This window comes from Diprion similis, chromosome 4 (genome assembly GCF_021155765.1).
Source record: "Diprion similis isolate iyDipSimi1 chromosome 4, iyDipSimi1.1, whole genome shotgun sequence".
Lineage (NCBI taxonomy): Eukaryota > Metazoa > Arthropoda > Insecta > Hymenoptera > Diprionidae > Diprion > Diprion similis.
In genome coordinates, this window is record NC_060108.1 from 13,339,599 (window position 1) to 13,351,583 (window position 11,985).

At 42.6% G+C, this 11,985-nt stretch overlaps 1 protein-coding gene across 2 annotated transcripts in view; it reads left to right on the top strand.

Annotated features, from left to right (window-relative positions):
• LOC124405510 (homeotic protein spalt-major) overlaps nt 1-11,985 on the top strand; it is a 55,567-nt gene that overhangs the window by 34,059 nt on the left and 9,523 nt on the right. The gene's annotated exons all lie outside the window — the stretch shown is intronic.

An 11,985-nucleotide genomic window follows, 5' to 3' on the forward strand; every position in this document is an offset into this window, starting at 1 on the left:
CAATGAACCGGGAACCATCGAGGCCAAGAGCTTGTCCACATGGGACAAAGAAGCTTGGCTGGGGGAGTAGCGAGCCGGTGGTCACTCGGGCCGAGTTGTCCTTTATGGGACAGCTGCCACGAGCCGAAACACCCCCGCTCACAGCTGGCCCTGCATGGTCAACTGCTGACCAGCCGCCCACGCACCGAGGTGCCAAAAACACAACGGACAATGCGCGAGGTCTGGTCTGCTTGGAAAACGTGACTGGACTAGCATTGCACCCGAAGTTTAACGAGGCTAAGCACAGAGGTAACTTGCTGTTGTTATTGTTATTATGGGTAGGTATATCGATCGTTGGTCAAAGATGATGTACCTACTCGTGACCAAATTGGTTTCTGCATGTCTGCTGGTTTCAATATCGTTATACCATTACGAACCAAGGCGAAATGCAGGACTTCGGGGTATCGTGACTGACTCGTTGCCAACTGATCATCCTGGTGCATGTGTGAACCCGAGACCATCGGCCGAATTGTTTTGGGGCCAAGGTGCAATGGTCCGAGGATGAAGGGCGTGGGCATTGCGGGAACGAGGCTCTGCGGTGATGGCATTAGTGCCGCCAGGTTGACCCGTTGGTCAAACTCCGCATTTAAATCGCGTCTGCTTTGCTCCACGCGGAAAAAATCTTCACGCATCTCTTTTATCTCGCTGGGTACTTAAGCCACTCGATATCCTCGCTTTGAGACTTCTTTCCCTCCGGCGACTCGACGGGTGCAAATAGGTTAACTAACCGATTAGGCCCTTCGTTTATCTTTCTATATCGTTGTGCTTTATGTATGATATACAGGCTGTTTCGTCTTTAACCTTTTTTTAAACCCATCGAGTTCCTCCGCCACGTCATTCGCGCTACGTAGACACTCGCGTGAAGCGTTTTTTCGTTTTGATCAGGACAATTTTTTAACGGATGGAAGGTAACCAGTGACGAATTAAAAGTTTCATTAACGAACGTTTGAAGAGCAAATGTATTATGTGGCAATTCCACTTCACTGTCATGAAATAAAAGAACCGATGAACAGTTATTAGACTGCAGCTACGAACTTGGAGTACATGTGAAGAAACCCTCCATATCCCGATCGAAGTCTCGTCCGTAATCGACCTCGCTGTGTCAATTCTGGAATCGGACACCGCGTATAGTCGTGAGTAGAATATGTCTTCCCGTTTCAAATCCTACCTATACAAATCCCACTTTACAAGCTGTATACCTACTTCGATACGGAGACCGCAATTCTCCCAATTTTGTAAGACTTCGCATCGCTCGTGTAATCACCCTGTTCATTTTTCGTAATGGACTGAACGAAATTGATCAGCAGTTCCGATTTCCGAGGATCACGTCGATCCTTTCCACTTCAGTCTTCTCCGCGTCCTTTGAACTCCTGAAATTGATCTTTAAATAGTATCAAATTGTCCAAGTCTCGCCTGCAGTTTTGTGAAGCATGTTCAAACAGAGTACAGTAAATCACTGTAACGTTACACCTCGGGTATATATATATATATATATACATTGACCAGAAATTCAATTTCAGCTCATATCAGCCTGTCACGGATATCCTCCAAAGTGAAATATCGCGCTGACGACTATCTCCGAGGCCTCCCTAAACTCCAAACCCAGTTGCTGCTTATATTCGGTGAACCATAATCACCGGCCTGACGTATATCTATGTAAAACAGGTACATCCGTCTAGGCATACACCGCGAGATTAGGATTTACGAAGTATAATCGTCTCACGTGCACCCGCACCTGCATGCCAGTGTATAATTTGATACACTCAACGCGCAACGATCGCACAAACGGCGACCGCATATTTCATACCTTGCGCAGATCGAACGGGCGAAACGAATCTTCGCGTCAAAGTCCTGCCTCTTTTACAACCTTGAAGCCCTTATGGTCCCGTCTCGAGTAATCCGAAGATCGAAGGACGACGAGACGAGGATGAGGATCGGCTCTTGAGTCTGGAGAGTCCGTTGCAGTCGCGGATTCATATACGGGCCGCGATTCTAGATCCTTGGAAAAAGGTCACGACCGCGGTGAGCTCTTTTTGCTTCGTGCGATTCCCATATTCCTATGCTTTTCCCATATCGAGAGAAAAAAGTTGTTGAATCGAAAACAAAATATGTCGTTTCGATTAACTAAATACGGTGTTCACAGGCGAAGAAACGAATATTTGGTTGTTATAGAAGAATGTATAAGTTGTAAGAACTTAATGAAAATACTTCTGCTGATTAAATTGTTATTTTACAATCGACGAAATATCAAGTTGAACGACCTGAATTGTACATATAGTTAATATAAAAATCAATTTAGTAATCTAAATATCTTACTTTTTGAACCAACTAACATTTGATCGATGCAAGATCATGTTTTGTTAATTAAACAAAATTTTATTCAACGGAATTGAATATTTAGTTCAGTGTAGTGTTCCAATTATTAATTGGAACAAATTAGTTGTTGACTGTAGTCTCATATCTTTCTAAATTGAAAGCTAAATTTATTGTCTATTCGTGATTGGAGTTAGATTCATTGAATTGTTTGCATGGAAACGATTATTTTTGTTTCGACTAATACATACATTTTATCAATAAAAGTGTTTGTAGTTAGTCGAATTATATTCGTCAACTTGAATCAACGAAACAAGTAACACCTACAAGATGTAGATTTGTTTAGGCTAAGAGACTTAATTTGTTTCTTTCAATCATCAAAAGTCCCTGGCATTAAACCTTCCGTATTCAACAATGTTGTAAGTTTAAACGGAAATGATAAAAATCAATTAATTTGACGAGTTAAATTTGTTTACTAGATCACATGTTGGGATTCCGCGAGACACCGAAATCTTTAACAACAATAAAATATTGCACGCACTCAACTGCATTCAGTTAAGCCCTCTTCAACCGGATCATTGAGTTGACACAACAAAATATTATTTGGACTTATCAAATTTCAAATCAAATCCACCGTGTAATAGTTCAAGTAACTCGTTTGGTTGATTCGACATGACAGAATTTATTGCGTTAACTGCGGTGATTCGTTTTCACAAGATAACGATTTAAGCAACAATTTTTCAGCCAAATAAATCGATTCGGTTGATCCAACAACTTTTATTTCATGCCAAATGTGTTAACTGGTTGGACTTAACAGGAATTCGACGCAAATTCCAACGCTATTTTATCGTGTCACACGGAATTCTAATTATGTACATTAACCGTAAATTTTAAATTCACGCTATGTTATTCGTTTGAATAACACAAGATATCGGCTACTACCAATGCAATAGCTATAATATTCTGAGGTCACCGTATTAGTAAAATGAAACTACTTCAGCATTTCACAGCTCAACGTACACAAGTAAAATAATTTTTATGCATTTAATTTTTTTCCGAATTCAAATGGATCTGGTTTTGCTTTATTACAATAAATCACTGTTGAGGAGTACTTATTTACTAAACCAAATACAAAATGAACTGTCATAAAAAAAATACTGCTTTTACCATATTTGGTATATATTCATTCAATAAATCCTTTCTCTGTTGCCTCTACTGAAAATTAAGAAAAAGGTTGAAATTAATATACGTTTTTTAAACCAGTGTAGTTTTTTTTGTATCGTTCCCTCAGGAATTTTTAATCACATAAGGAACGGGTTGAAAAGTGGCCATTATATGACCCATTCGCTCGAGGGGCCTCCTAACGATAATAATATTCGCTCGCCAGTTATTATCCTTTCGAATATGATCGTTGCTAAGGTGGTCATGATCACCCTTGTTATTATAGTTATTATTATTATTATTATTGCCATTGTTGTTTTTGTTGTTGTTGTTTTGTTGTTGTTGTTGTTATTGCTATTACTGTTATTATTATTATGGTGGTACAGCATTCGGTTCCTCGAGTTGCATGCCTATATGCACGAATGCACGGTTGTCATCGTAAAAGGGCGCTCCTCGTCGTAAAGAGGCATCAAGCCGGAGGGCTCTCTTAATAAGGGACGCGCGTGCGCACGCCTGGCCCAAACCTCGACCCCAAACTTCGTGGATTTTACCACACCATCTACAGGGTGTCTCGTCATTGTCATTCGCGTTCCTGACTTTATTTATACATATATTTCTTGGCGGTTGAACAGTAGCTGATTAGAGAAAATGGCGGAGAAGGTTAGTTCTGTCACTGTTTAGTATGACGATGAAATTTCGAAGGTTGGATCGCGATACGTCGAAGGCGAATCGCGCGTGCCTCTACATAATGCGACATTAAAACCCTCTTACAGTTTGTCGTATCGGATACATCGAAGCGGGTATAAGGAACGTAGGTATACATATCTGGTTGGCACGGGTGACCGTGATCAGAATTCCTCTCCGGGAGGCCCCACGGGGTGAGATAAGGCCCCGGAGTATGACACGTCCTCCCCTGGGCCGCAAGCTCGGAGGGTCTGGAGAAGCCCGAGGAAGTAAGAGCGATACTTGCCAGTGTTATACGCGCTCGCCTGCATCGGCGCATCGATCGACCTTATTTATTCATTTGCAAATAAATAAATACTCGAACAGGCGATGTAGCGCTCGGTGCCCCGATAAGATAGGGAACTGCAAATCTGTAGTCTATACCTCCTCCTGACCGGTACTACAAACACCGGCATCGTGTGCTGATCGTCGCCGCTGCATCTACAACTTCGGAGTTAAATTGAGAGCCGGAGAGAAAGAGAGAGAGAGAGAGAGAGAGAGAGAGAGAGAGAAATTGGAAAAAAGCATTCCTTGAACCTCGATCGGCTCATCGCGATTCACTCTACCAATCAAATCAACATTTCCATTGTGTATAACAGGTACCTACGATAGTACGATGACCCTCTCTTTGCGATCAATAGGTACCTGCAAGAATACCTGCAGGGTACTTAAGTTCGTCATTTTTCTCTACTACCTACCTCTAGCCATGCAGTTAAGCCTTGAGTAGCTTTGTAGAGGCTCCTGATAGTCGCGGTTTGCACACTCTTCGATATATTCCAAGAAACGTATAAGCTCATCTTGGACAGAGTTGAAGGCTCTCTTACCATTGTCAGTTTCGTTTTTAAAATTATCAATGTTATTCTGTTTAGACTAAAATGATATTTGATAGCCGCTGTTAAACGTTGTAGAAAAATCTGCTTGCGCTTCTCAAATTAAATTGTCATTAAATTTAAATCGTTATAACCGAAAGCTTCGTCTTATTTTTACCATTCTGGAATTGTTCAGAAAGATACAACCTTTTACTTGTAGGATTCAAGAACTACATGGGTCAGATTATTAAAGTGCATGAAAAATATGAGTGGCACAATGTTTATTAGAAAACTCGATGCGTTGTACATATTTTACACCTTATGTAATGACTTTTCGATATGAAATTAGATATGCTTATTTACTGCAATGTGTATATCGTATTTTAAACAACAAAGCACTTGCTGAGTGCACATTGCATATTTTTAATCCTTGACCCACGAAATTGCAATTTGTTTTTTGGTCTGATTGTCAATTTCAATATCCACGTATTATTGTCAAAACACATTCTAACGTTGAACATGTTCATTTCTCTTCGAACTGATTACATGTATAAATAGCGTGCTGCTGTTATATCGGTATCGGTATATGCTCAACGTCCATATTGCTTATCGATTGCCCGCATATTGTATATTACAATTAGAAGTCGATGTGCCCGCTGGTGTGCAGTATTTGTTATCCAAGCACTCGATAAGCATCGGCATTTGATACTGCAATCGCTGGTCTCCAGGGCAAAATGTCTATCTACATTCATTCGCCATATTGATGTACCTTGTTATACGTAGCGTACAATCTTCGATCTTTTAGAATTCTCGTCCTGTAAGTCAAACCAAAATGTTCTATTTATTCATCAAGCAATTGTGATTTTTTCAACCTAGTAATTACAGGGTTTCAAATCTGGCACTTATCGGGTTAAATTAATTGTGGTCTGGAATTGGAGTTAGCATAATTGCAGTTAATTCGAGTGCATATTGAAAAAATGATACATTATTGAAAGCAAATTGTATGTGTGCGCAGTTATTAATTTATTGCTGTAAAATTTTCATGTCGAAGTCATACGTTTTTCCATATTCAAAAAAATTTTGTAAAAGAAGCACAACAAAGAAACGTGCAATTATCACTGACGACAGGTTGAGAAAATCGAGAAAAGTTTGAAAAATGTATAATATTAAATAACGCTAATCCGTAGGAAAAGTGTTCGCATGCTTTTCGGCATCGAGTAATAATATGCTGCAACTGCAGTAGCCCACTTTATTTTTATTCGTCAAATTTGTTTAATTATAATTTCGTTCACGTGATGCGTCAGAAGAGGATTGAGAATCCAAGATGACATATTATCGGATCAAGGACTGCGTATAGATACGAATAAAATATTGTGAACGATAAAAAATTGTTGATCCACTACCAAAGCTTACAAAACGTCGTTTTGGCTGATATTTTACGATCTCTCCTTGAAACTCATGTCAAGAAACGTTCTAATTCTTCTATTTTTCGATCGTAAAATCTACGCTCTCGACTGCACGTTGGTAGGTATATACATATACATAATACCTTAGGTATAGGTATACGTTAAATAACGCGCCCTGATAAAACATTACACCCCGATTAAAATCCACGAGACCACTCGGCAATATCTCACCGCGGGGCTGATTGTAACTAGGTATACCTACCTACTGCAGCCGGCCAAAGCGGGAGGCGGCGGCGGCGGCGGCGGGTATAGATTGCGAGTGGCGAGTCGGAACAATCGTAGGTATCCGTGCACATCTATAAGGGTCCGTAGTAATGAAAGCGGACTTCCATCTTGTAGCGGCTCCGCGCCTCGCGTCTCGCCCGGGACTATCAGGGATAAATTTAAACCAGTGCGGAGAGTTTCTGCGTCCGTCCATCCGTCCGTCCGTCCGTCCGTCCGTCCGTCCGTTCGTCGGTCATCCGTTTACCTCCACGGTCGGTCGGTAATCCATACATGCATGTACAAAAGGATAATATATGCCCAACTCCTCTCCTCTCCTCTCCTCTCCTCTCCTCTCGACGTGCATTAAACAGGGGCACATATCCTGGGCCAGGCGGAGAGATGGAGGCGCTGCAGTCCTCGGTGCCTACTTGCAGAGGTGCACCGAACCTCGGAGAGAGAGTGCTGGCTAGGTGCTCGGTGGCTACCACTTCACCCCGGCTTATCGTTAGCCAGCGTTGCAGCAGGTAGGCACATTATGCATGGAGGCAGATGGGGCGGGCCTAGGAGTCAGGTGAGGGCCAATGGGGCGCCGCCACGTGGCGGTTTCATCGCCGCGGTTCGTTTCTCCGCAACCGCGGAGCTTCCACGTACATACATAACATTATACCTCGGACCGCCGGCTAGCCGGCTGTTAAACTCGCCGTGTATGTGCTGCACGTACCGCCTTGAGATAGGCTCTCATCACCATCGCGTCGGGTTCTGCAGGCTTCGAAATGTACCTACGCCCGCTACCAAAAATCCTTACTTAACCTGCAAACGGCCGACCTTAACCTCAATACGTAGTCACTCCGCTCCATGGGGTCGATATTCCCGGCTCCGTTCAACCGGCATTATTTATGGCTTTGCCTAAATCATTTTTAGAGGTCTTCGGGTCGGCGCGGTACGCGAGGCGAGGCGAGACTTGTAGTCCGGTGCATGGCTGGTGGCTGTTTGTATATAATGCAACTCACAATCAGATATTATTCGGCGCAGAAACTTGGGCTGGTGGGACGTTCCTTGACAGATTTTTGAAAAAATCGAGAGCACCGATCGGCATGGGGTCGCCGGAGGAAAACCCTTGTAAATCACCGCGCGTTACTTCCTTTTCAAGGAGAAAATATCAGCCCTGCCATATTCACAGCGAGTATCTAATACCTAAGGATTTTTCTCCGGATGTTACGCCTCGAGGACAGCGAAGGGGTATTCGGCCTTTCCGAGGTCCCTGCCGCTACACACAAAGGACGAAGATATCGAAAAAGCTGCCCCCCCCTCCCCCCCATTCGAAAACGAGTGCCTTTCGAGTGCAGGCTTTTCGAAGCTGCAGGGGTACCGAGCTCCCGCCGACCTTGCTCGGTCGTTTCACGTAATTGCATAACGCGCGGTCGTAAGAACGGGAATTCCTTCTCGGAAGGACCCTGAATGCGATGCGGACGAAGAGCGAACCTAGCACCTCGAATCTTCTCGTTTCGACGGGGCCCGTCGCCTCGGCGCAGCTGCGAAATCGGTGTCTTAAAAATTTCGAGGCACGCTTCGCAGCCTCTAAACCAGCCGTCGTGCCCGCAAACTAGAGCTACCTCGACCTAACCCAACCCATAAGAAACAGGTTATTCCCGCGCCACGCGATGCGCGCGATCGGTACAATTCATTCACTCGCTTTCTCTCGCCCCCAACCACCACCCCAGTTGACCGGAAACTGCGGGTCGAAGCCAAACGCGTCCTTTACAGCTAAACGATACGCAGGACCTAATTCTTTGGTCAGACGGAAATTCTGAGACGGACGATTTTTTAAAGTTGCTATAAAGATCGTCGCGTAGGTGCAACCCAGCCAGAGGTCGCGGGGCAGGGCGGGGGGGGGGGGGGGGCGAGGATGAACAAAGAACGCGCAGAAAACTGCGTGACTTTCGGCACCGGATCGCGCGAAGAACCGCGGCCCGCAGTAGACGATGGCTTGATAATAATTCATAACTGCTCGGTGAGTGGCTGAGCCTAAGCCACGCCCCCTCTACCCCCTGATTTATGAATGGCTCCGCCCATCCTGTCATAACCGGCTTTCCGGTTACTCGCGGTGGGGATTGGACGAGCGGGGAATCGAGGCGCGGAACGAGAGAACGAAGCGCCGCTTGAGGAGAGGCGGGCTGAGAGGGGTGGCACGACGTGGAGAGGGGAGAGACAAGGGGAGGGGGGTGGCCGGCAGTGGCGTACGCACCTACGCGCCCCAGTCGACCGAGGCTCCTCAGTCGGAATTGATCCTTGCTGCGTGACTGACGCGGTTACGGTCGCTGCAGGCCGTCTCCCCCCCCCCGTTGCTGTCACGTAGCGAAATTTATTTGAGGGAGGTGCAGTGCATTTAATAGCTCCAGGGGCAACAGTCTGCACCCCTGACGTGATTTTGTAATTTTATTTTTGTTTTTTTCTTCACGCGAGAGGGGGGCGATCATCATTCGTTTGAACGGTGTTGTTGTTGTTTGTTGTTTTTTTTTTACTTTTTTTCTATTTTTGGTTTTGGTTTTGTTCGTTTTCAAACGGTAAATTTGAAAATACTTGGTGAATTTGACACTCGTTTGAAAGATTATGATATACGGTTTTTCATACTTAGGTTTAAAAAACTGAACAAGCTAGTATATATATATGATACATTTTGTGTACGGTGGACGATTTGTCGCGAAGAGAGACATGTGCTTGTAATTTATACGCATTTGAGGACCTGCTTGCTCGTACGGAGGAAGGAGCTGAGAGCAAAAGGAAATCACGAGAAAAACGAAAGAGGATCGACGAAATGCAGCTGATGCGCTGGAGCATCACTAGGCGATTGTCTGGACGAAGTGATAAGCAACGATCACGGGAAACATCCTTGTCCGCTGATCATTGCCAGCGATCCGTCAGACTAATTTCTGGTATATACCACACTACACAACGATCTCAGCGATCCTTAATTATCGTCAATTCATCATTTAGTTTTCAACTTATTTTCTATCATTTTTTCACCAGTTTTATTCCAAATTGCGATAGTGATGGTTTTGGGCTAATTGTCATATATGTTTCATGTTCTGATTTGATCCGCGAGTGCTCGTCGATATCAAATCCATCTGTATAAACGATCATAAACCGTCAAGATTATATTCGGTTCCCAAAGTGTATGTGACAATAACAGCGATTGAAACAATTAGCAAGTATAATACACAAACTGCGACGATCGCCGAGCAATTCGTATAAGGTATACGTAACAGTGGAGTGGTGTCTGATATTATGCTCCATCAATCAGAATCTGTGAATTATACAGTGTCCTGAATCCTGTAGGTATATAGAGAGATGTATTTAACTGATTTCTGATGTTCATCCTATATAACTATGCGCCACAGTCACCTGCTTCGTAGATTTTTAATAGAGAACACGTTTTTTTTTATACGAGAAACAAGTCCATGACACTGTTATACGATATACTAGTCATCGGAATGTTAATTGAACTCGAGGATATTTTTTAACAAGAAAGGTGCATTGTATGACGATTCGTTCCGAGAAAGTACTCCGGTTCTACATCTATCTATGTTGGATATACTTGCATTGGTAAACGATGCACATTGTTGTTAGGCGTTCAAATGAAACTAAGTGTTCCAATGCTGAGCCCAAATTTCGTCTGTAATTAATAAGACTGAACTTATAGTGAACGTTACAAAAAGTTTGAAGGAAGATATTTGGAACCTCAGAGTAATTTCGAAGGAGTTCAATTTGCAAAATATGAGGTTGTTACTGCTGTGTAACGATTTATCGAATTTCGGACGATTCTAAGGAGTTTTGCTGAAGAAGAAACATTAGAGTTGATATACACGTTACGAACTTTAACCTCATTATAATCAACAGCACTTAGAGAATCTAACGATTAAAATTGTTCATTTTATCCTGTCAGTCGCAATATCAAATAACTTTCAATTTAACTGTAAATGGTGTTGGACGTGGGCCATCGTGTGCAAAAATTCAAACAGCATTAGATTAACACCGATAATTTTTTACATGCAGGGTATTTGATCTGGTTTCCAATGCTGACTTTCTCGATTATAAGTGACTGCACTTCCTCTTCGTGAAAATTTGTGATCAGCTTTTACCGTGAATTGCGCGTACTTACGAAATACTTGATATTTATAAATTAAAGATTGCCAGAATTAGCTTGAGAGAATATATGGTATATCGAGTTACTGTTGGAATTGCAAGGGTAGCGATATTAATGGGAAAAAAATTAACGAATAACAATAGTCAATAGGTACATGTAATACCTCAATTGGACTCTCTCATTTTATGTAGATATCTACTCCACGTGAAATTGTATCGACTTTTCAGTAGCTAATCTGGATTTTCGCTGACTTCGGACTGAGGATTGAATATTTAGGTTTTAATGATGAAAATAAGGAGTATAATTTTCGTATTCTGCGTTGCTGATGCAATTCGGTAGCTAAGCTACATTAATTGACCGTTTTGCTATACGTTCGAAAAATAGAGACACGGTTAGTGGCCTGACTCATTAATATACTTTGTCTTTGTGCGTTGTTAGTTGACAAGTCAAGCGCCACCTGCAAAAATGGAATATATCTGTATCATTGTCACTTTGCGAGCCTTGTTGTATTAAGTTCTATATTGAAAAATTACGATCACTATTTCCGTGGCAATGTGCGCCATTGAATGACGTTTGAAATGAAACATCGTTATGCTATGTATTGCGTTATGCATAAATAGAAGCATGTCAATGCAGTATTAATTCTCATGCATAAGCAAAGACATTGACGTTTTCTGACCAGTTTGTTCTCCACGTTTACTTTTGTCTTCTAGTTAGTACGATGAATTGATTGTCAGCATTGTAGAATCCATATTACCATTATTATTGCCGTTCACGACATTCAGGCTCTACGGGCTTGCTGGCGATCGTCCGGTAGTGAATATAACCAGGGTTTTGAATACAGCGCAGGTTAATCATTAATAAACATCATACAACAATGGAATTCATTAATGCATAAAATATATACATTTGTATCGGACAATGCGTGGCGAACAACGTACGAGAGGTGAATTCGAAAATTTATTGAATAGTAAAAGAGGTCAATTAGAATATGAACTGGAATATTAAATTAACTGGCGCGGGTAACTACGTCAAACTACCGAAGCTTCTCGATATTTTGAGCACAATTTCACCCGGACTTGAACCACGACGGCCAATAACCAGCCGAGTAAAGTGGTTTCTCCTT